The 25,325-nt window shown below is 44.7% G+C and overlaps 1 protein-coding gene across 1 annotated transcript in view; it reads left to right on the top strand.

The window, feature by feature from the left end:
- Positions 1–2,991: 2,991 nt before the first annotated feature.
- Positions 2,992–25,325, top strand: part of NDEL1 (nudE neurodevelopment protein 1 like 1) — a 56,709-nt gene continuing 34,375 nt past the window's right edge. The window contains exon 1 of the mRNA XM_037987327.2: positions 2,992–3,064. The gene's annotated coding sequence lies outside the window, so the exon portion shown is untranslated. The remainder of the gene's footprint in view (positions 3,065–25,325) is intronic.

A 25,325-nucleotide genomic window follows, 5' to 3' on the forward strand; every position in this document is an offset into this window, starting at 1 on the left:
AAATGCCTAATGAGCTGAACTGAATTGAGGTCAAGGGGCTAAGCAAACATAGGGGTGCTGCATCATTGTCCTTTAGAGAGTAAGGAGTTATCTGAACCAGCGACAGGAATAGTGAATGGTGAATGCTGACGGGACAGAAATAAAGAATCAAGGGATCCGTTACAGAAGGCTCAGATCTTGAGCTGCAGCTTTGAGAGGGAATGCCTGGAGCAGAAATGAGCGATACATACCTAATCACGGCCAGCAGGTGGCGCTCTAAAGACGTCTCGTTGCTATCCAGACTCCCAGGGCCAAGATCTTGCTGGAGCACCGGGAAGTGGAAACTGAGTGAGGCATGGGGAACCTCTCAGCCCTAACTTTTTGCTCTGTGCTTCCTGCAGAAGTGCAGTTCCCAGGATCAAGAGCCCTGTAGGTATTTTTGCTTTGTTTTCCTATACTTGTTTGGCTTGTGGGTGTCTGTAGAGCACCATCCACTCAATTCAGTTTAGAACAGTATGGTCTCAAACTTTGATGAGCAAACGCATCACCCACTTCTCTTGTGAAAATGCAAATTCTGATTCAAAAGAACTGGGGTGGGGCCTGAGGTTCTGCATCTAACAAGCTCCCTGGTGGTGACTCATGCCCAGTAGTTCTAAAATTTGTTAGAACATGCTGTGTAAGTTTCCATCTCTATGCAATATGGGAGGTGAGAGAGAAGCAAATCCAGGCTCTTCTCTCAGAGTTTACCAGGGTGAACACAATTTCACAGAAATGTCTGAAATACAAGTTAGAGTGTGAGTCCACTCACGGCATGACTTTGGGCAAGTTGCATGACTTCTTTGGGTCTCAGTTTCCTCATCTGTAAAATGGGAATCGTAATAGCCTCTACCTTAGAAAGTTACTTGAGAGTTAAAGCAGGATATTGTGCATAAAACACTTTGCACAGTGCCTAGCACATAGTAAACCTCAACAAAGCTTGGGGCACCCTAAGAGCAGTATGGAGTTGGGCAGGTTACCCTGGCAGGGTGGTAAATTGGAGGAAGCAAGTGGTGGAGGTCAATCCTTAAGAAGGTGCCATCTTAGGCCAGGTGCAGTGGCTCGTGCCTGTAATCCTAGCACTTTGGGAGGCCGAGGCGGTTGGATCATGAGGTCAGGAGTTCAAGACCAGCCTGGCCAAAATGGTGAAACCCCGTCTCTACTAAAAATACAGAAATGAGCCGGCTATGGTGGTGGGCGCCTGTAATCCCAGCTACTCAGGAGGCCGAGGCAGAGAATTGCTTGAACCTGGGAGGTGGAGGTTGCAGTGGGCCGAGATCGCACCACTGCACTCCAGCTTGGGCAAAGAGGGTGCCGTCTCAGTTATCAGGACATCCATCATCTGAGAAGAAGGGTGTCAGGAGGTGAGGACAGAGAGCCAGGGAGAGGTCAGGTGCCTTGATTAGCAGGTGGCAAACCCAAGAGGGGCTTTGAGGGGATTTAAGTGCGCTGCAGGCTAAGCAGGAAGCAGGCTTCCTTCTGGAGATGGAGGTGAGCAGGATTTCCAGGCAGATCAAGCCGCGGCTTTCCGCACACTCCCCTATTTCACATCTTTAGGGGCTTTAGGGACTTGCGAGAGGAGCTAAGAGGAGCCAAGGGTCACCCTGATCCCGGCTGCATGCATGGCTTTGCCACACCCTGAAAAAAGCCTCGGTCCCCCTGCTATGGATTCCTCAGCCCAGGTACCTATGTTTACCCACATGCTTTAAATAAGGGTGATGTTTCTATGTACCTCTAAGGTCCACAGATATTTATGGACTTAACCTCCAGGGCTCTGATGAGTGCTCCTGGGGATACAGAGACAAACCCACGCAGCCCTACCTTCACGGCTGACTCTGGGGAGAAAAGACATCACCCTGGGAAAAGGAAAAGAAGGATCCGTGAAGGGCTTCCTAGCCCTTCTTAACAGTGGTGCTTCTTCTAGATCGTAAGACTAATTGAGGCATGAGACCTACAGCCACTGTGGAGGCAACAGTGTTCAGGGGACTCTTCAGACCAGGGTGTCTGACCTAATAAAGCCATAAAGAGTGAGTCAGATCTGATAGGGCTGGAAGGGGGCAACCACTAACACTTAAAGGGACTAATTGGACTTGGGATAACTTACGTTATCTCATTTAAGCTCTACACAATACTATGAGGTCAGTACCAGCACTGTTTCCATTTATAGATGGGGAAAATGAGACTTGGAGAGCAAAGCAACTTGCTCAAGCTCTTTTTTCGTTGAGACGGAGTCTCGCTCTGTTGCCCAAGCTGGAGTGTAGTGGCACCATCTCGGCTCACTGCAACCTCCGCTTCCCGGGTTCAAGTGATTCTCCTGCCTCAGCCTCCCGAGTACGTGGGATTACAGGCGTGTGCCACCATGCCTGGCTAATTTTTGTATTTTTAGTAGAGACAGGGTTTCACCATGTTGGCCAGGCTGTTCTTGAACTCCTGACCTTAGGTGATCCACCTGCCTCGGCCTCCCAAAGTGCTGGGATTACAGGTGTCAGCCACTGTGCCCAGTTTCAAATTCTCACAGCTACAAGTGGTAGGTGGAGGCTATGTGACAAGTTCATTCTCTTATGTACCACGTTATGTGCTTGGCCCGCATGGAGAGACAAACAACATTAGCATCCGCTGTCTCCCCCCTTAAGTAGTGACAGCTCTTGTCCATGCCTTTACCCTCCAAATACAGGAATGAAGGCAGGAAAGTGGAGGAGAGAACAGGTCATCTGTCCGGAAGACCAGTGGCTTCCAAACTACACATGCAGGGGAGATGGGGAGGCTGAAGGCCTGGCTGAGAAGTTAGAACTTGAATTTCTTCTTCCCTTCCCAAGGCACTGCAGTCTTGCTCAACACCAGCTGAGTGACGAGGCGGGCAGGGTTGCCTCACTTCAGGGCAGCAGGCCCCAGCCTTCCTGACTCTAACCCATTTCCGGTCCTTGCGTATCTTTGGTCGGACGGTGATTCTCACTCTTCCTATTGACTTCTACTTTGTGTCAGCAAGTTCAGTGTGGGCCCCGTATGCTGCCGTGGATCTGATCAGCTGAGGCCTGAGACACAGGATCAGGTACATTGGGTGGAAAGGGCTGATTGGAGAAGGTCTGGGCCACAGGAGGTTTGCCTGAGAGATGCCAGAATGGGGGGGCTCCTGATGTCTGAGGACCCTCTGTGCCCACGAGGCAGGTGGATTGTCAAAGGCTGAGGTCCGTTTGGAAAGTTGGTTATGTCCCTGTGGTGTGAGGGTTGGTGATGGGTGACATAAAGAGATGGCTTTGGTGGCTTCCTGAAATCACATCATTTGTGCACATCTTTCCCCGAGAGTCTGATCACCTTGATTTGGTTTCCTATCTCCTGAACTGCCCACGTAGCATTTTTCTGGTTTGCAGAGGGAGCTCGTAGGGTTCCGACAGGTTTATCTGGAGCTGACAGAGACAGTCAGTGCGATACACTGAAGTCATGCTGAGCTGACCAAGTTAGGGGCTTGCGATCACGTCCTGGGACCTTGACTTCACTGCTCATGGGCCATTTGCTTCCCTCTGAACGTGTTTTCTCATCTACAAAATGTGAGACATCTCTATGTTTTTGGACGTTTGTAAACCTAAGCAGAATGATGATTGTGAAGGTGTTTTGTGAACTGTATGGTTGTATTCTTCAGGGTTTGGGGTTCCTTTTATTTCATTTTGTAAATGGAACTAGATGATTTTTCCTGATAATATAATATCTGATAAAAATTTAATCGGACAGAGAAATTGGAAGTGTTTGCATAATTCTATCTCCAAAGATTAATACTTTGGCACATAGACATCTAGACTCTTAAATGAATATTTTTATGTCAAATCCTACTTACTGTCTTGTAACCTTTTCTTCACTTAGTAATATCTCTTGAGTGTCGTCTCTGTTAATTCATAATTATCTACCTCGTCTTTTTTAACAGCTGTGTAGTATTCCATTGTGTGGCTGTACCATGATTTATTAAACCAGTCTCCTGTTGGTGGCTGTCTAGGGTATTTCCAATTTATTTTTATAATAATAAACAGTGCCACAGTAAACATCACTGAATGTATGTCTTTGCACACTAGTCCTATTATTTCCTCAGAATAAATCCTTAGGTGTTAGATTCCTAGGTGAAAGGTTGTACATATATTTAGTTTTCATTCATTTGTCCAGATTCCCTTAAGAAATGTCATACCATCTTATTTATTTATTTATTTGAGGCAGGGTCTTGCTATGTTGCCCAGCCTGGTCAGAAACACCTGGTCTCAAGAGATCTTCCCACCTCAGCCTCCCAAGTAGCTGGGATTATAGGCTTGAGCCACTGTGCCTCCATTTGCTTAGTTTTTAGATACATATCACTGATTCCTCTCCAACAGAGCTATAAAATTCCGGGCAATCTGATCAAACACATTAGATTATCTCTCAGTCTCTTGTCTCGTTTTCTTTCTCTTATTCCTCAGAGACATCTGCCCGGTGCCGCCTCCTGCTGCTCCTGTCTGGATCGGTTTCTCCCCAGGACTGCTGAATGTTGTCATCTTAGGAATTCCTTTTTCTGTTTCTTGTATGAATCCTCTCTCTTTTGGATTCCTTCCGTCCTTCCTTCCTTCCTCCCGTCCTCCCTCCTTCCCTCCGCCCTTCTCTCTCTCTCCCTCCCTCTCCCTCTCTTTCTTTCTTTCTTTTCTTCTTTCTTTTCTTTTCGTTCTTTTTTGAGATGGAGTCTTGTTCTGTTGCCCAGGCTGGAGTGCAGTGGTGTGATCACGGCTTACTATAGTCTTGAATTCCCGGGCTCAAGCCATCCTCCCACCTCAGCCTCCCAAGTAGCTGGGGCCACAGGCATGTGCCACCATACTTGGCTAATTTTTTGTATTTTTTGTAGAGATGAAGTTTTGCCACTTTTTAATTTATATATATACTTTTTTGCCACTTTAGAGTTTTAACTTTATTTATTTGTTTAGAGAGAGGGTCTCACTCTGTTGCCCAGGCTGGAGTGCAGTGGCTCAATCACAGTTCATTGCAGCCTCAACCTCCCCAGGCTCAGGTGATCCTCTTACCTCAGCCTCCTCAGTAGCTGGGACTACAGGCACGTGCTGCCATACTTGACTGATTTTTGTATTTTTTGTAGAGACAGGGCTTCATCATGTTGCCTAGGCTGTTCTGGAACTCCTGACCTCAAGTGATCCAACCGCCTTGGCCTCCCAAAGTACTGGGGTTACAGGTGTGAGTCACTGATTTTACATTTTTAATGTGCCTTGCCCATTTTACAGTTTGTGGTAAATATATGTAATATATATGTAGCACAAAGTTTACCATTTTAATCTTTTTTTTTTTGGGATGGAGTCTTGCACTGTTGCCCAGGCTGGAGTGCAGTGGCGCGATCTCGGCTCACTGCAACCTCCGCCTCCCAGGTTTAAGTGATTCTCCTGCCTCAGCCTCCTGAGTAGCTGGGATTACAAGTGCCTGCCACCACCCCTGGATAATTTTTTGTATTTTTAGTAGAGACGGGGTTTCACCATGTTGGCCAGGCTGGTCTCGAACGCCTGACTTCGTGATCCACCTGTCTCGGCCTCCCAAAGTGCTGGGATTATAGGCATGAGCCACTGCACCTGGCCCATTTTAATCATTTTTAAGCGTACAGTTCAGTGGCATTAAGTACGTTCATGTTGTTGCGCTTGCTATCACCACCACCCATCTCCAGAACTTCTTCATCTTCCCAAACTGAAACTCTACCCATTAAGCACTAAATCCCCATTTTCCCCTCCCTCCCTCCCTCCCTCCCAGGCCCTGGCAACCATCAGTCTGTTTTCCGTTTCTATGAATTTCACTCTTCTAATTACCTCATATTTGGAGAATCATACAGTACTTGTCTGTTTGTATGGATCTCACATTTTCCTCCTCATTTTCTTCCCTATTTTGGTGACATGCATCTTCCAATGATAGGAGGTAATTTTGTTAGGTTTCGACTATCTGGAAACAGGCCTTCATTCTATCCTTATGCTTGTTTTTTTTTTTTGTTTTTTTTTGTTTTTGAGACGGAGTCTCGCTCTGTCGCCCAGGCTGGAGTGCAGTGGCCGGATCTCAGCTCACTGCAAGTTCCGCCTCCCGGGTTCCTGCCATTCTCTTGCCTCAGCCTCCAGAGTAGCTGGGACTACAGGTGCCCGCAACCGCGCCCGGCTAATTTTTTGTATTTTTAGTAGAGACGGGGTTTCACTGTGGTCTCGATCTCCTGACCTTGTGATCCTCCCGCCTTGGCCTCCCAAAATGCTGGGATTACTGGCGTGAGCCACCGTGCCTGGCTTGTCCTTATACTTGTTAAAGGGTCTGGCTTGATTTAGAAAACTGGTTGGAAATGTTTTTTTTCTCTGAATGTTAAAGGCAATGGTTCATTGTTTTCAAGCTTCTAGTTTATTGTTGAAATCTTCTGCTCTTATGATTCAGGAACCTTTGTACTTGTCCTTGTTTTATTTGGAAGTTTTTAGGGGTGTCTTGTCATCCTTAGGATTCTGAAATTTCATCTGTGGGTTTCTTCATTGATTGTCCTGCATACTCAGGAGACCCTTTCAACCTGGGTGTTCATGTTATTCAATTCTGGAAAAATCTCTTGAATTACTATCTTAAAATAATTCCTTCCTCCTCATTTTCCCTGTGCTTGCTTTCTGAAACGCCTATTATTTGAATATTAGACTTTGGGGTTTATCCTCTCATTTTCTTCCTTTAATCTCCGATTTGGGTGATCTGTGTTTTGTTCTCCTGTTTTGGAAGATTTTCTCAATTTCATGGTCATACTCTTCAAATGAGTATTTTAATTTTGACCTTCATTGCTTTTTAAAAAGGGCTCTTGTTTTCATTTCCTTTTTTGAAGCCCCATGTTCTTGTTTCATGATGTAATGCCTTTGTTTATTTCTCTGAAGATATTAAACATTTTTTCCAGCTTACTTCTGCTCCCTGCATTGTGTTTATTGCTGCTGAATCTCTCTCTTTTTTTCTCTCTTTTTTATTTCTTTCTTTTTTTTTGAGACAGACTCTTGCTCTGTCTCCCAGGCTGGAGTACAGTGGTACAATCTCGGCTCTTTGCAACCTCTTCCTCCCGGGTTCAAGTGATTCTTGTGCCTCAGCCTCCCGAATAGCTGGGATTACAGGCGTGCACCACCACGCCTGGCTAATTTTTGTATTTTGACCTCAAGAGATCTGCCCTCCTTGGCCTCCCAAAGTGCTGGGATTACAGGCATGAGCCACTGCGCCCAGCCTCTTTTTTCTTTTACTTTCCCTGTACCTGTGGATTATATTGAAGCCCTTGAATTTCTTTTACGCTATTTTGTTCTATCTTTCACTTTGGAGGCTTCCTCAAATGTTTGGTGATTTCTTGTTGAATGTTCATTTTTATGATCAAGGAACTAGAAGCTGATTGGAGGGTGTTTGTGTCTGTGTCTGTGAATGTGTCTGTGTGTGTGTCTGTATCTGGCCTTGGTTGTTGGGTCTCTGTGTATGATGATCAAATGGGGGGACCAGTCCCTATGATTGGGAACCCCCCAGAAGAATGCTCCAGTCTCCTGCCTGGAGGGTACAAGCCAGGCTGCTAACATTATGGGGGGCCATCGGGGTCTCAGCATTCTGTATGTAGCTTCAAAGACTTCCCCTCTCCCAAATCCTACTTCCCTTTATGGTGTAGTGACTTAACCCTGCCTGGGATGTGTCCAGTCTCCCCAGATCTGGAGCTCTTCTGGTTTAGTTCCTCCAATAAGCACACCTTCTCCCGCTGGGGTGGGAGAGAAGTAGATGCCTTGGCTTGTTGATTGCCGGGGCTGTGAAGCCCTGTGTTGAAATGCTTTGTAAACACATCATATGTTTCGACAGATCTTCCTGTTTTTAACCCCACCCTACCTTGCTTTTCAAAGTAACCCGCACCTCCAGTTCCTGAGACGTTCTGGAGTTAGAGGCACGGCACTGCTTGCTTCTGGTTGGCATTTAGTTTTCAGCCTTTTCTGATTGACCGCATCAGCTGTCACTTATCCACTTTCCAGCTTCCAAAATCCTGTCGACATCCCTTGTCTGCTGTTGTCTCCTTTCCTATCCTCTGTCCTTGTGGGTTTATACCTTTTAAAATTTGTGTTCAGTCTTTTTTGTCGGTGGGATTTCAAGAGGAAGTGAAGATACACGTGTTTAATCCATCGTGGTAACCAAGATGGTTACTGCATTTTTCACTCTGCGACCAGCATCACAGGAGACAGTGGGCTTCCTTACACTTTACTAACATTGGGTATTATCATTTGTCTTAAATTTTGCTAATCTGATAAATAAAAAGCAAGGAGATATCTCAATGTCATTTTAATTTATGTTTAAAAGTTATTAATGGTATAGCTGAGGGTCTTCTTAGGTGCTTATTGGCCATTTATATTTCTTCTATGAACCATCTATTTGTGTCCATTGCTCATTTTTCTACTAGGGCAGGATGACTGTTAAATTATTAATATATGGCCAGCTCTATAAAAAAGTTATGGCTGATTGATTCCTTCCTTCCTTCCTTCCTTCCTTCCTTCCTTCCTCCCTCCCTCCCTCCCTCCCTCCCTCCTCTCTCTCTTTTCTTTTTCCTTCCTTCTTCTTTCTTTCTCTTTCTCTCTTCCCTCTTTCTCTCTTTCTCTCTCTCTTTCTTTCTTTCTTTCTTTCTTTCTTTCTTTCTTTCTTTCTTTCTTTCTTTCTTTCTTCTTTCTTTCTTTCTTTCTTTCTTTCTTTCTTTCTTTCTTTCTTTCTTTCTTTCTTCTTTCTCTCTCTCTTCTTTTTTATTTTTTTGTCAGAGTCTCACTCTATCACCCAGGCTGGAGTGTGGTGATATGATCACGGTTCACTGCAGCATCAACCTCCTAGGTTCAGTGATCCTCCCACCACAGCCTCCCAAGTAGCTGAGACTATAAGCACATACCACCATACCTGGCTATTTTTTAAATTTTGTATAGAGGCAGCGTCTTGCCATGTTGCCTTGGATGGTCTTGAACTCCTGGTCTCAAACAATCCTCCTGCCTGGGCCTCTCAAAGTGCTGGGATTACAGGTGTGAGCCACCACACCTGGCCTGATCCCTTATTTTCTTGTATACGCAGTCTCAGAGCACAGACTTCAGAAAATAGTGGTTCTTAATGACTTCATCTAAAGTTTTTGATGATTTTTTTCCCTTAGATTATGAAGTTAATATGTATTTGCTGTAGAAAATTTGGAAAATACTGATAAACACAAAATAGAAAATATGAATTACTCAGAGATAACCACCATTTATATCCTCCCAGTCTTTTTTTCTGAGCATATACTTATAAAAAGAAAAGTGGAGTAATTTTATTTTGTGTCATGCTTTCAACTTACGAAATCATAATTTGTTCTCATGGGCATTGTTCTATGACATCATTTCCAGTGACCATACAGTATTTCTTTGTATGTATATACAATCATTTATTTAGCCAGTCTCCTAAATGACACACATGTGGGTTCCTATTGGGTTAAAATTTTGATTAACACGTTCCTCTGTTGATCATGACCTCATCTAATCCCGTTTCCACCATGTATCTGCTTAGCATTCTCTTTTTTTGGGGGGGAAAAAGGATAAAGGTAAACGTGAATTCTTTTCAGGTTACATTATTACTAATTCCAGTGTAATGAATACAGACTCATGGAGATTTTCTAGAACTTTCCATGTTTGTTGCTGGGTCAGAGGGAGTGGTCGGGAAGGGTCATTCTGGGACCCTCATTAGATATCTCCACAGCTTTGCATCACCGTGAAACTGACGAGGGCCAGAAGCACCGATGAAAGAGTGCGAGATGGAATAAGGAGAAAAAAGAAGCAGATCACCTGAGAAATAATAGCTTAACAGAGAGAAAAATCCAAAGACGGAGACTGGTCTAAGAGCTGAAGACCTGAATTCTGTCCCTGAGTCTGCCACTAACTCAGACTCATATGTCCTTGGGCAGATTGCTTAACTTCCCTGGTTTTCTCATGTGGCAGATTATTTCAAAGTTCTCTTCTATGTCTGAGGGTCTATGAATGCTGACCTTGTCATACTAGCTGTGTGACCTTGGAGACGTCACTTAACCTCTCTAGGATGGGTTTCCTCGGCTGTAAAGTGGGAACACTAACAGCTGCTTCACAGCATCGTTATGAATGAGTGTGTGTAAAGCAGTTACGCGAGTTAAGTTCTCTGAACCTGCTCTGGTTCAGGAGGCAGCCCTCCAAAAACAAAATTAAAACACCTCACACAGGGCCTGTCCCATACTAAATATTCAACGAATGGCAGCTATTTTTTTAAATTGCATGCTGATTGTTATATAAGAAGAGGACAATTACATCATCCCACACTCTGTGTACAGAAAGGACTCTTGGCTTCTCAAAAGTGGTTTCAAAGTTCAATTTGCATCTGGGACAGATGCCAAAGGGCAAACTACAAAGTCACCACTGGCCACTGACCTCCATTCTCAGTTTATTCTTCCCTGGGGCCTGGACGCCGTCCAGATGTGGGTCAAGTAAACAGGCTGCTGTTTATAAGTTAGATGTATGAATACCAGGGGAAGCCAAGGGAAGCCCTATTTTTCAAATATAAAATATCTATGAGTGTAAGAGAAGAGGAACCAAGCCTTAGATTATATGAATCATTAATGTTAGGGATGCTATTAAGGAAAAGCTGACGTACTTTCAAGTTGTTATTGATAAGCATGGAGACAGGAAGCAGAAGTTGTAGGTGTAGCTGAAGTTTTGCTCTTTGCTCGTGTGTATTCTTGGACAAATTACCCTTTTCTGTAAATTCAGTAGGCTGGACTATATTTTTATTCCCTAAGTGATGGTCTGTGTGCTACTGGTGACAGGCAGATTGATGTTAGGTGGCAAGAGATGCACATTTGAAATTTCAATAGGTATTTATTTTAGGGAATGTTAGGGAAAATACAATCAGCATCAAATTCTGTGATTTCATAGAGATGATCGTTTAGAATGAGGTTAATGGAAGATTTAAGCTAATCTTTAAATACGTGAGTAAATTCAAACAAATATTCAAAGACGATATGCAGAAATAGCAAATAACGTGCAGGTGGTAAAACTGGAAGATCAGAAAGGGGTAGACAGGATAATAGCCCCCCAAAAAATGTTCACATCCTAATCCCCAGAACCTATATGTTACCTTATATGGCAAAAGGGACTTTGCAGATATAATTAAGGCTTTTGAGATGGGGGGATTATCTGGGCCAGCTCAATGTAATCAGAAAGGTCCTTATAAGAGGGAGGCTTATCAAAATCAGAGAAGGCAATATGATGATGGAAGCAGCTATGGGAGCAAATGCAGCCGCAAGCCAAGGAGCGCTGGTGGCCTCTAGAAGCTGGAGGAGGCAAGAAACTGACTCTCTCCGAGCTTCAGGAGGAACCAACGCTGCCCGATACCTTGATTTTAGCTCTTTAAGTATCGGTTTAGACACTCCTGACTTTCAGAAGTGCAAGAAGATAAATCTGTTGTTTTAAGCCACCAGGCTTGTGATAATTATAGCAGCCACAGGAAACGAATACACCAGACCTTAGATGCCCATGAAATGGTGCATTCTGCAAGATCAGCAATTCCTTAGGGCATAGAAAGGAACGTTGGCAAGAATAAGACCATCCTTAGTCATTACCCTTACCCTCCCAGGAGAGGGCTAACTCTGCTGTCATGTTCTGCAGACTGGCCAAGGAGAGGAAGGGCTCTCTGCTCCACCAGGATGGTGCTTGTCTAGATGTCGGGGTGGGTCCTGACTCACTCACTGTCAACAGTGTCATCTGGTTCAACCTGCTCATTTTACAGATAAAGAAACTGAGGCCCAGAGAAGGGAAGTCTTTTTAACAAAATCAGCTGGGATAGGGCTGATTTGGCCAAGGTGAGTAACACGAGGCATGGCTGGGTTCTCACACCAGTGTGGCAGCCCTGAGAAAAGGTGGTACCTGCAATGACTGGGGGTGGAGGGTGGACCTTGCTGTCCTTTGATCCTCTTCTCTATGTGTCTGGGCCTCTTGCTTTCAAACTACTTCCTCTAATATCTTTTTATCAGGGTGTTAATAACCATCCTGTTAACACACAATCTTTAGAAAATTGTTGAAACAGCAACATGCTTGGAGAAAGGGCTCCCCTGCCTATCCCCTCCACCCCCACCATTTTTTGTTGTTGTTGACGGAGTCTTGCTCTATTGCCCAGGCTGGAGTGCAGTGGCGTGATCTCAGCTCACCGTAACCTCCACCTCCTGTGTTCAGGTGATTCTCCTGCCTCAGCCTCCCAAGCAGCTGGGATTACAGGCACCCACCACCACACCCAGCCCCCTGCCTCCCCTTTATCTTGTCCCCAGCACTTCAGTGAATGTCTTCTCTTCTGCCTGGCCTGCTTCCCTCTCCTGAAAGGGGCATTTCTACCGTGATTAACATGGAACCTGGGATGTTTTATGTATGCAATTCAGTGTTTATGAGTAAAAATCCACCTCTAGGCCGGGCGCGGTGGCTCACGCCTGTAATCCCAGCACTTTGGGAGGCTGAGGCGGGTGGATCACAAGGTCAGGAGATCGAGACCATCCTGGCTAACACAGTGAAACCCCATCTCTACTAAAAATACAAAAAAATTAGCCGGGCGCGGTGGCGGGCGCCTGTAGTCCCAGCTACTCAGGAGGCTGAGGCAGGAGAATGGCGTGAACCCGGGAGGCGGAGCTTGCAGTGAGCCGAGATGGCGCCACTGCACTCCAGCCAGGGGGACAGAGTGAGACTCCATCTCAAAAAAAAAAAAAAAAAAAAAAAAAAATCCACCTCTATATTATAGGCACTCCTGATTGGAGAAGTCCTGTCGCCTAATTTTGAGTGGAAAATGTTTTTGATGTAAAGGCCATAAAACCCCCTTGTAATTTTCTTTTCTTTTCTTTCTTTTTTTTTTTTTGAGACAGAGTCGTGCTCTTTCGCCCAGGCTGGAGTGCAGTGGCGCCATCTCGGCTCACTGCAACCTCTGCCTCCCGGGTTCAAGCAATTGTCTGCCTCAGCCTCCTGAGCAGCTGAGATTACAGGTGCCCGCCACCACACCCGGCTAATTTTTGCATTCTTAGTAGAGATGGGGTTTCACCATCTTGGCCAGGCTGGTCTTGAACTCCTGACCTCGTGATCCACCCTCCTTAGCTTCCCAAAGTGCTGGGATTACAGGCATGAGCTACCGCACCTGGCCCCCCTTGTAATTTCGAAGCAGACATCTAGATTTGTGTTGTATCATACAGGGGTGGATGAAAACTAGTGTGAAATTTCTTCTGCGATCTCATGACTGTTATTTTGCCATATTTAGTTTTAAATGATTGGAGTATTGTTTTGTTCTTATTTAGACAGTGGTCACCAGACAAGTGACTCCCCCTCCGGCCCCCGCCGCCCAGAGAAGCAATCCTTAACATTCCAGATTAGTGATAAATGACATCCCAGGTATTTCTACCACTCAAAGTCTCAGATATCGTTATGTTTTCAGTTAGTAGGTGTTTAGAAGGTATGAAATTGAAAAGATTGTAGGGTGGAAACTTACACTGGAGAGCCAGCATATATGTTCACAAGAGGGAAGTGTAGTCCGGGTGTGGTGGCTCATGTCTATCATCCCAGCACTTTGGGAGGCTGAGGCAGGCAGATTGCCTGAGGCCAGGAGTTCAAGACCAGCCTGACCAACATGGCAAAACCCTGTCTCTACTAAAAATGCAAAAAATAGCCAGGCATGGTTGTGCATTCCTGTAATCCCAGCTACTCGGGAGGCTGAGGCAGGAGAATTGCTTGAACACAGGAGGCGAAGGTCGCAGTGAGCTGAGATCAGACCGCTGCACTGCAGCCTGGGTGACAGAGCAAGACTCTGTCTCAAAAAAATAAAAATAAATAAATAAAAGGAGGAAATTGTACATAACAACGTAACATCAGGTTGGACTAATTAGGGAGTCATAGCAGAAGGGAATTAATTCCTAAGATCTGTGTTGCAGAATTGGGAACCCTTTCATTGAGGCTTTACTGACGCGAGTGCCCAGGTCACTCTTGTATCCACTGGGGTCACTTGGCTGAAAGGCTGCCTTTTAAAAATATTTTAACAGATCCTAAATCCATAGGCTTAGGAAATAGTTTACATCATTTACAAAGAATTTTGGGGAAATTATCTTGCTTTGTTAAGTATGGATGCATCCTTAGTTTTTAAATTTTAGAAAATTACATATTTAAGATATTTTTGATAAACATACAGAAAAGAAAAAAAACGAAGGAAGAACAGATGAGAGAGACAGAGAGAGATGACATTGTGATCTCACCTCATTTCGGTGTCTTTGTCCCCAGACTCTTTGCCTAATGACAATGTATGCATGTTTTTCTACTTTACAAAGATGGGATCACATACCTATTATTAACTGCTTGATTCATTTAACTGCATATTGTGGACATTTTCCTTATTAATATTCTTCTATAGCATTGTTGCTACTATTTGGATACTGTTTTTTTTTTTTTTTGAGATGGAGTCTTGCTTTGTCGCCCAGGCTGGAGTGCAGTGGTGTGATCTCGGCTCACTGCAAGCTCCGCCTCCCGGGTTCACGCCATTCTCCTGCCTCGGCCTCCTGAGTAGCTGGGACTACAGGTGCCCGCCACCACACCCGGCTAATTTTTTGTATTTTTAGTAGAGACAGGGTTTCACCGTGTTAGCCAGGATGGTCTCGATCCCCTGACCTTGTGATCCACCTGCCTCCCAAAGTGCTGGGATTACAGGCGTGAGCCACCGTGCCTGGCTTGGATACTATTATATTGTGTAGCTATTACATCATTCCACTTCATTAGTCCTTTAATCTATGTTGTTCCTAATTTTTTGCTAAACAATGCTTTGATGAACAGCCTGTTGGACCATTTGCACACATCCTGAATAGTCCTTTGGGTAAATTCCTAGAAGCAGAATGCTGGATCACAAAGGTTGCACCTTTGTTTTTTTTTTTTTTTCCTTTTTCTTTTTCTTTTTTGTTTTGAGGCGGAATCTCACTTTGTTGCTTTGTTGCCCAGGCTGGAGTGCAAGGGTGTGATCTCGGCTCACAGGAAGCTCCACCTCCCAGGTTCACACCATTCTCCTGCCTCAGCCTCCCAAGTAGCTGGGAATACAGGTGCCCGCCACCACGCCTGGCTAATTTTTTTTTTGTATTTTTAGTGGAGATGGTGTTTCACCGTGTTAGCCAGGATGGTCTCGATCTCCTGACCCTGTGATCTGCCCACCTCAACCTCCCAAAGTGCTGGGATTACAGGCGTGAGCCACTGCACCCGGCCCTTTGTTTTTTTTAACATAAAGGTTTTATTCCTTTTACATTTTTTGTAGAGACGGGCTCTCACTGTCTTGCTCAGGCTGGTCTTGAACTCCTGGGCTCAAGCAGTCCTCTTGCCTTGCTGCCACAGTGCTGGGATTACAGGCGTGAACCCCTGTGCCTAGCCAAGGTTCCACATTTTTAAGTGTTTGATACAGGCTGCTAAACTCCGTACCAAGAATTGTGACATCCTCCTCAGCCCTTTACACGAGGGTGCTAGTTTCTCAGTGCTCTTGTATGCATTTGTCGTCTAATGTTTTAGAATCTCTTATACCTGTTGGATGAAATATGGACTCTCTTCTTTGCTGTCTTACTTTGAATGTGTTTGATTAGGATCAAGGTAGGATATGAGTTACATGCTTCTTAGCTGCCTGCATTAAACATTTGTCAATTGCTTCTTATTGCTTGTTTCTAAAGGGAAGTTCTTTATTAGAGTTCTAAACTAAAAAAGTGCTTTGAGGCCAGGTGCAGTGGCTCATGCCTGTAATCCTAGCAGTTTGGGAGTCCGAGGTAGAGGATCGCTTGAGCCTAGGAGTTTGAGACCAGCCTGGGCAACATGGTGAAACCCCATCTCTACAAAGAGTACAAAAATTAGCTAAGTGTGGTGGCACATGCCTGTGGTCCTAAGTACTTGAGAGGCTGAGGTGGGGGGATCCCCTGAGCCCAGGAGGTCAAGGCTGCAGTGGACTGAGCGAACCACTGCACTCCAGCCTGGGTGACAGACTGAGACCTCATTAAAAAAAAAAAAAAACATTGAAAGCTTTTATTCAATAAATGTTAACTGCCCATAACATGCCAGGCATTGGGGTCACAGATAAATAAGGCATGGCTGCTGCCCTAGGTGCTACCTTAAATCTAAAATATTAAAAAAAACCTTGGCTAGTTTTTTCTCCTTAGCACTTGTTACTGCTGACATACTCAGGGTTGTCTATTTTTTTTCTCTCTTTTTTTTTTTTGAGTTAAGGTCTTGTTCTGTTACCCAGGCAACTAACCCATGGTGCAATCATGGCTCACTGCAGCCTCAAATCTCTGGCCTCCAGCCATCCTCCCACCTCAGGCAACAGAATAGCTAGGATTACAAATGTGAGCCACTTTGCCCAGCTAATTTTTAAATTTACATGGAGATGAGTGTTGCCATGTTACACAGGCTGGTTTTGAATTCCTGGCCTCAAGTGATCCTCCCACCTTAGCCTCCTAAAGTGTTGAGATTACGGGAGTAAGCCCTTGAGCCCAGCCTCTTTGTCTATTTCTGTTTCCCTTCTATTTTCCTTCTTTTTTATTTCAGTTCTAGAAAATCTCCAGGAAGGAAAGAATTTACTTCTTTTGTTAATTGTGCTATGCCAGGCATGTAGAACAGGGCCAGGCCCTCATTAAATATTTGTTGAATGGTTGGAAGCATGATCGTTTGGTCCTGGCAACTTTGACTCATTGGCTTACCTGGTAATGGGAGTCAGGCTGAAATTGCTTAATAAGCTTAGACTGGTAAGAAACACTCCATTTCTTTTCAGCCCCGTCATTTCATTAGTCTAGTTTGGGAGTAGGTAAACCTGGCGCCACCTTGTCTGTATAAAGGTATGTGAGCACATCTCGTTTTTTTCCCAGGGACAGTCACACTGTTTATGGAGGTGTGATGTCAACAGCCCTTGGGGTTGCCAGGTGTTAACCCAATGAGCAATTAACAGTGTCATGCCATCCATTTCTTGGGAGGCAGCTGCCACTGTGGGGTGTGGATAGTGGCTGTCAAGTGGCTGGGATGACAGCCAAGGATGATAGTGAAGACGGAAGCTTGGTGAAGTCAGGAAAACCATGAGGTTCTAGATCAGGAGGAAGTCCACAGTTCAGGGAGCCTTCTGGGAAGAAATTAGGACTAGCCAGAGATTCATGGGAGCATGGCAAGGTGTCAAGTTCCATCAATAGGGGAGAAAAGGCTAGACAGACCTCAACAGGGGATTAAAGGCTCTTGAAACTTCAGTTTATCTCCCTGGATAAGGATGAGGTCTCTTTCTTTCCAGGCACCATCACCAGGGCAGGACCTTCATAGGAAGGCCTGTTTCAGCCACAACCTAAACTGTTCTCATTTCTCTCTTCTCTAAAAGCCACCTTTCAGCAGGCTATACCTGGCGGCCTGCACAAGGCAAAGCACCCTCCTGGCAAGGGGGCCAAGGGCCAGAAGCAGGCTGCATTCTCAGGCACAGTGGAAAGGGAAGGAAGGGGAAGGGGGCTTGGAACCTAAGACACTGCATACAAATTCATCTCTACCCAATTCCAGCCTTTCTGTTGACTTACAGCCAACTGGAGTTTGAAAGTGTGGAGACAAACTCTGATGGGAGAGCTGAGGTTTGGGAGTCTGAGCTGCTTTGAGTGGTCGGTGAGCTCTGTTTGCTCCAGAAGCTAATGAGGATGCAATAAATACAACAAATAGAACCTTCTTTTCCTTCAAGGTGGTATAGGAATAGCCCAGGCTGGGCTGTTTGTGGCTGGCTGTGTCAGGGACCAAACCATAAGTGAGCATTTTTGAATCAGACATGAGTTGGTTACCATTCAAAGTCTTGGAAGGGAGGCTGGGCATGGTGGCTCATGCCTGTAATCCCAGGACTATGGGAGGCCGAGGCAGGCAGATCATTTGAGACCAGGAGTTCAAGACCTGCGTGGTCAACATGGTGAAACCCCGTCTCTACTAAAAATACAAAAAAATTAGCCGGGTGTAGTGGTGCAGGCCTATAGTTCCAGTTACTTGGGGGCGGGAGGCTGAGGCAGGCGAATTGCTTGAACCTGGGAGGCAGAGGTTGCAGTGAGCCAAGCTCGCGCCACTGCACTCTAGCCTGGGCGACAGAGCGAGACTCAGTTTCAAAACAAAAACAAAAAACAAACAAAACAAAAAAACCACCCAAAGTCTTGGAAGGGGAAATTCATCTCCTGATCGAAGGATCTGGCATTCTGTGGACCGCCCAGCAACCCATTTATATGACCAATATTTATTGAGTGGCCACTCAGTGCCAAATATTATGATGAAAAATTAAGATGCATTTCTCTATTTAAGGCATCTGCACTGCACATACTTTTATGTTCTTTTAAAATTTCACATCTTGGTTACATCTTATATTGCAGTCTTCGGTTTTAAGGGCCTTGACAACTTTACGGAGGAAGAGAATCCCGTGAATATTAAGCCCTATTTTCACTCAGGGAGCAGTCGTGCCATACTTTTTCCTTTGCCCTGGTTGTTTTTCTTTAAAGCATTTCTCACGATCTGGCAGAAATAGATTAGTCTATTTGCTTGTTGTCTATTTTCCCTTTAGAATATAAGCGAATTATATTGGGTAGGGGTGGGGGGTGCTTTTTAAAATTGTACTGGGATCCCCATGGCTAGAACAGTGCCTGGTCCTCAGCAGGTACTAAACTCCTTGCTAATGAATGAAAGACTTTTCTCTCTATATAAAACCACTTCTCGCCTCAAGGCTGAAGTGTATATGTGTGTATATATATATGTGTGTGTGTGTACATATATATGTGTGTGTATATGTATGTATATATGTGTGTGTGTGTGTATATATATGTATATATTCTTTTTTTTTTTCCGAGACAGAATCTCACTCTGTCACCCAGGCTGGAGTGCAGTGATGCGACCTTGACTCACTGCAACCTCTGCTTCCCGGGTTCAAGTAATTCTCCTGCCTCAGCCTCCCTAGTAGCTGGGATTACAGGCATGTGCCACCACATCCGGCTACTTTTTGTATTTTTAGTAGACATGGGGTTTCACCAGTTGGCCAGGCTGGTCTCGAACTCCTGACCTTGTGATCCGCCCACCTTGGCCTCCCAAAGTGCTGGGATTACAGGCGTGAGCCCCCATGCCTGGCCCCAAGTGTATATTTTTAAGATTTTACAAACACATTATTATTAATATTATTTAATTACAAAAGCAAAGGATATTGCATTGGGGATTGTAGACACTGTGGCTTGGGTTTAAGACTTAGGCTAGAGAAAAGGCATAGTTGCCTATGACCCAAATCTTAGTTCCTTTGTAACCTATATCATCTAAGTTCAGCCTTTTGTACCAGTGAAAATTCCTGTCTATGGTGATTTTTTTCAGGATTTGGGGTATTTTCCAGAATGTTCTGTCAGTCTTGCCTTTGAAGTTATAGCCACCAGACCATTGGTTCATTCTTTCACTTTTGTTGAAGCATATTAAATGAGTGTTTGCTAAGTGCCTGTTGTTGGAGATATATTTAGACAATCAACACTGTCCCTACACTCAGTGAGTTTTGGTTTCTTGGAGGAGATTGGACATCTCTGTGACCAAAAGGCCATGTTTAGTAAGTCTCTTGTGAACTGTGTAGAGCTCCATGTGAGCTCAGAGGAAGGAGTGCTCATTTTGGGGCTTTGGGTATCAGGGAAGTCTTCCTGGAGGAGATAGCGTATGAGTGAGACTTCAAAAGGCAGAGGAGAAGGTGGGTCGGCCAAGCCTAGGGAGCAGCTATAGTGTACAGGGCAGTGGGAGTCAACAAGATAGGTCCGTAGAGGAAGGGAATCATCTATCTGGGGGACCATGCTGGAGGGTCTGGTCAGACCTAGATAGGTGATCCATAGGATACAGACCACAGAAGTGGGCTGGAGTTGCTTTGGGAGGGCCTTGAGTACCAGACTACTTTGTTCCTTATCACAAAGGTAGCAAGATGCCAAAACGAGTTTTGGAGCCAGGGATGCTCTGTATACAGTGGGATTTTAGAAAGATTATTCTTATGGTTATGTGTGGACTGCTGGGCTGAAACAAAAAGAAAATCGAGGGAGAGAAGTTTGGGGAGCGAGGGAGAGACAAATAAGAAACTTTGGATTATGGGCGATGTGGGAAGAAAGTACTGAAGAATGAATAGATTTACTTGAGTTTAGGAAGGGAAAGTCTTTCGGCTTTGGTGACCACAAGAGTGAGATGCAAGCTGGGGGCGGCGGGGGGGGGGGAATGATTAGGGGGATTTGACGAGTGCCTTGTGTCTCACTGACTGGAATGATGGCACCATTGACAGAAACATGAAAATGGTTTTGGAAATTTCTGTTGGGGCAAAGGCAAATCTGTTTGGGGTTTTGGCACGTAGAGCTGGAGGTGGTGGTGGGACAGCTGGTGGACATAGCCGCCAGACCATTAGCAACTGGCCAGCCAGTGGGTGTCCCTTACCCAGCTAGATCTATACCCTTAGAGATTAGCAAAAAATGCTGGCCAAAGGCATAGAGAGAGATTAGGCGGAAGCTGATTTTGAGATGTCTTGCTCACCTGATTCAGTAGAGTTAAGTATGTCCCATCTCGTCAGAATTTCCACAGTGGGCCTGTGTGCATGACATCACCTGTGAGTGTGTGATGTGGCCAAAGTCCAGCATCTTTACTAGCTAGGGTTTGGGCTTGTACCCAGATCTCCCTTAGGGTAGCTGGTCAGTCTCCACCCCTCCCACTGGTGGAATCTGGCCTCTGTTTCCTGAATCTCGGAGTTTGTGACAGGAGAGATTTGGGATCCTCATGCATGCTCTCAGGGACTGTGACATTAACCTCTTTTGGCTCAATCCAAGAAAGACCTCGTACTGGGACCCATGCCTCAGCAAACCCCTTCCTAATGATTTATAAAAGCAGAGAGCGGGGCAGCCCTCACTCACCTTTTTTACCGCCACAAGGCTGGTTTGATAACTTCTGTTCCCTTTCGGGGCTGATTTCCGTCTTCCTTTCCACTTTATTTTTTCTGGATTTGGTATATTGGAAGCAGGGGCTGGGGCAAAGGTTGCTGATAGTTAATTGCCATGCCCAGTCCCTGGGCCCATCTCCTAGGGGAGAAAGCTCAACCACGAGGAGGAAGGAATTAGATCAGTCTGGGCCCTTTGGCACTTCTTAGAATCCTGCCAGGCAAAGCCCATTCATTAAGATAAGGCCAATAGTCCAGTTCTGACAAACACCAGTTCTGGGTCCGGACTGCGTGGGAGGGGTGACAGCTTGGAAGATGATGCCAACATTTTCCGAGGGGCCTGGCCTGCCATTAGATGACTCAGTGCGTTTCCCAGCACCTCAGCCAGGAGGCAGGGACAGAGCCGCAGCCCTTCTTAATTTTTTTCCTCTTGAGATAGGACTGTTTTGTCCTGGCACCGGGTCCATAGGAAAGCCTACATTCATCCTCTCCCTGTCTGTGATCTCATCAGCCAGAGCACAGCTTCAGCCAGGGAAGCAGAGCCCCGGAGCCTGAACGAGCTGTATCAGCTCGTTGTCCCAGGTCACTGGCGTTGAAGTAAGACCTGCTTGAGTTTAAGCCCTAGCTCTTCTGGGTCTCCATTTACAACATGTAAAATGGAAGCAATAATTTCAGCCTCACAGGCTCATTGTGAGGATTGAGGGAGGGAAAGCATGTAAAGCACTTAGCATAGTGCTCTAGCCCAATACATGGTAGTAATTGCTAATACTCCCCCTTCTTGATTAGCAGTATACTAGTTGTTAATAGTGTGTTTTCTGGAGAGTCAGACAATCGGAACAGGGTGGGTTTGAGGCTTGAGGCCTCATCTTTCTAATTGAGAGACTTTGGGAAACTTCATCTTGCAGAGTCTGTTTCCTCATTTAAAAAATGGGAATAAGAGTACCTGTCTCGTGGGATTATTGTGAGAATGAAATTAAGCAGACCAAGTGTTTAGCACAATTGCCAGTGCATACAAGAGAACTTCGAAAAGTTCATAGAAAAATTAAATTGAAAGATAAAATTAAAAAATACAAATTTTATTTCTCAAGCTCCATCAAGGAAGATCAAGACACTTTTTTTTTTTTTTTTTTTTTTTTTTTTTTTTTTTTTTTAAACAGTCTCGCTCTGTCACCCAGTGCCATGATCTTGGCTCACTGCAACCTCCACCTCCTAGGTTCAAGCGGTTCCCAAGCCTCAGCCACCTGAGTAGCTGGGATTACAAGCACATACCATCACGTTCAACTGATTTTTGTGTATTTTTAGTAGAGGCGGGGTTTTACCATGTTGGCCAGGCTAGTGTTGAACTCCTGGCCTCAAGTGATCTGCACACCCCGGTCTCCCAAAGTACTGAGATTACAGGTGTGAGCCACTGTGCCCAGCCAAGCTCAGGACACTTTTGTAACCAATGATATCAGCCATTTATTTAGTACATCCCTAAAGAACTGAGGGTCTGGGGATTTTAAGCACGTTAATGCAGTCTTTTTTACATTATTAACTGAAGAAAAATGGGTGCCCTTTAAAGATTTTTTAAGATTAGGAAACAAAAAGTCTTCAGAAGGAGCCAAATTGGGACTGTAAGGTGATGTCTAGTGATTTTCCACTGAAACTCTTGCAAAATTGCCCTTGTTCGATGAGAGAAATGAGCAGGAACTTTATCATGGTGGAAATGTCTCTCTGGCGAAGGTTTTCTGGGCATTTTTCCACTAAAGCTTTGGCTAACCTTCTCAAAACACTCGCATAATAAGCACATGTTATTATTCTTCAGCCCTCCAGAAAGTCAATAAGCAAAATGCCTTGAACAACCCAAAAAATGGTTGCCATGATTTTTCTCTTGACTGGTTCACTTTGCGTTGACTGGACCACTTCCGTCTCTTGGTAGCCATTGCTTTGATTGTGCTTTGTCTTCAGGATTGTACTGGTAAAGCCAAGTTTCATTTCTGGTTACAATTCTTCAAAAAAAAAAAAAAAAAAAAAGCTTCAGGATCTTGATCTCACTTGTTTAAAATTTGTGAGATTTTGAAAGCTCTGTTCTTGACAGTAGCTGACCTGGGCACAATGGTTTTGGCACCCATTGAGTGGAAAGTTAGCTCAACTTTAATTTTTCAGTCAGGATTGTGTATGCCAAATCAGTTGAGATATCTGTGGTACTGGCTATTGTTTCTGCTGTTAATCATTGAACCTTTTCAATTAGGGCATGAACAAGATTACTTTTTTCCCTCACAAATTGATGTGGAGGGTCTGATGCTGTGGGCTTCATCTTCAACATCATCATGTTTCTTCTTAAAATGGATTATCCATTTGTAAACTGCTGATTTCTTTTGGGGCATTGTCCTTATAAACTTTTATAAAGCATCAGTGATTCCACCATTTTTCCACCTGGCCTTCACCATAAATTTAATATTTTTTATTGCTTCAATTTTGTAGAATACATGTTCATATAGGCACTCTCTTCAAACTGATTTCTTTTCCTGGTGCTTCAAGCTAGATCCTGTTCAGACATGTTATAGCAAGTTAGAACAAATTTATTTTGGTGCAAACATTTATTTTATTTTTTTTAGAGACAGGTGTCTCACTATGCTGCCCAGGCTGGTCTCGAACTCCTGGGCCCAAGTGATCTGCCCATCTCAGCCTCCCAAAGTGCTAGGATTATAGGTATGGGCCACCATGCTTGGCCTTGTGCAAAAAAAAAAAAAAAAAAAAAAAAAAAAAAAAAAAAAAAAAAAAGGAAATCCATGCATAGAATATGCATATTATTTATAATATTATTTGTAATAGGCATATATAATATGTTACCCTTCCCACAAGCCCCATTAATCCCTTCTCTGATCTTTATTGATTTGGGTACCTCTTACAATCCATCTTGCATTGTTCATGTTTATGTCCATCTCCTTCAAAAGTATAAACTGGGCCTCCTAGACTCACTTTGCTTTCACCTTGAGGCATGTCTTACACATTATTTTTGTGTCCACATCCACAAATCCAATCCTAAAAGCACTGGAATTGGAAAGGATTACATTGCGTCCAGCATGCAGGCTGGTGCTTGTAATCCCAGGACTTTGGGGAACTGAGGTGGGAAGATTGCCTGAAGTCAGTTCTTTTTTGTTTTATTTGTTTTTAGACAGAGTCTCACTCTGTCACCCAGGCTGGAGTGCAGTAGTGCTCACTGCAACCTCCGCCTCCTGGGTTCAAGCGATTCTCCTGCCTCAGCCTCCGCAGTAGCTAGGATTACAGGTGCCTGCCACCATGCCTGGCTAATTTCTGTACTTTTAGTAGAGACAGGGTTTCACCCTGTTGGCCAGGCTGGTCTCGAACTCCTGACCTCAGGTGATTTGCCCGCCTCGGCTTCCCAAAGTGCTGCAGCGCCTGGCGGAAGTCAGGAGTTCTTGACCAGCCTGGGCAATCCGAGCACTTTGGGAGGCTGAGACAGGCGGATCACGAGGTCAGGAGATCGAGATCATCCTGGCTAACAGGGTGAAACCCCGTCTCTACTAAAAATACAAAAAAAAAAAAAAAAAAAAAAAAAAAAATTAGCCGGGCATGGTGGCGGGCGCCTGTAGTCCCAGCTACTCGGGAGGCTGAGACAGGAGAATGGCGTGAACCCGGGAGGCGGAGCTTGCAGTGAGCTGAGATCCGGCCACTGCACTCCAGCCTGGGCGACAGAGCGAGACTCCGTCTCAAAGGATTACTTTGTACATTATACAGCAAAAGTTCTTAAAATGGTTTTAAAAATGTATCTCTTCCTTTAAGTTTCCACTCCCTATGTAAATTGCCTATCCCTCTTTCCCTCCTTTTTGAACTAGTATCTCCTCCAGCGTGCTTCCAGGTCCGCTAGGGAATACACACGCGCACATACACACACACATACGTGTGTATTTATATACTAAAAAATATATAAACATTAATAATGCAAGATGGGGCAGGGTTTGGTGCCTCACGCCTGTAATCCCAAAACTTTGGGAGGCCGAGGCGGGCGGATCAGGAGTTCGAAAGCAGCCTGGCCAACATGGTGAAACCCCGTCTCTACTGAAAATCTACTAAAAATACAAAAATTAGCTGGGCGTGGTGGCGGGCGCCTGTAATCTCAGCTACTTGGGAGGCTGAGGCAGGAGAATCGCTTGAACCTGGGAGGCAGAGGTTGCAGTGAGCTGAGATCGCACCGCTGCACTCCAGCCTGGGTGACAGAGCAGAACTCCGTTTAAAAAAAAAAAAAAAAGCAAGATGGATTGTAAGAGGTATATATATAATATATAATGTATATACTATAATGTGTATAGTATATAATATAATTATATTATATATCATTATATATTACATATAATATA

This window comes from Chlorocebus sabaeus, chromosome 16 (genome assembly GCF_047675955.1).
Source record: "Chlorocebus sabaeus isolate Y175 chromosome 16, mChlSab1.0.hap1, whole genome shotgun sequence".
NCBI classification, from domain to species: domain Eukaryota; kingdom Metazoa; phylum Chordata; class Mammalia; order Primates; family Cercopithecidae; genus Chlorocebus; species Chlorocebus sabaeus.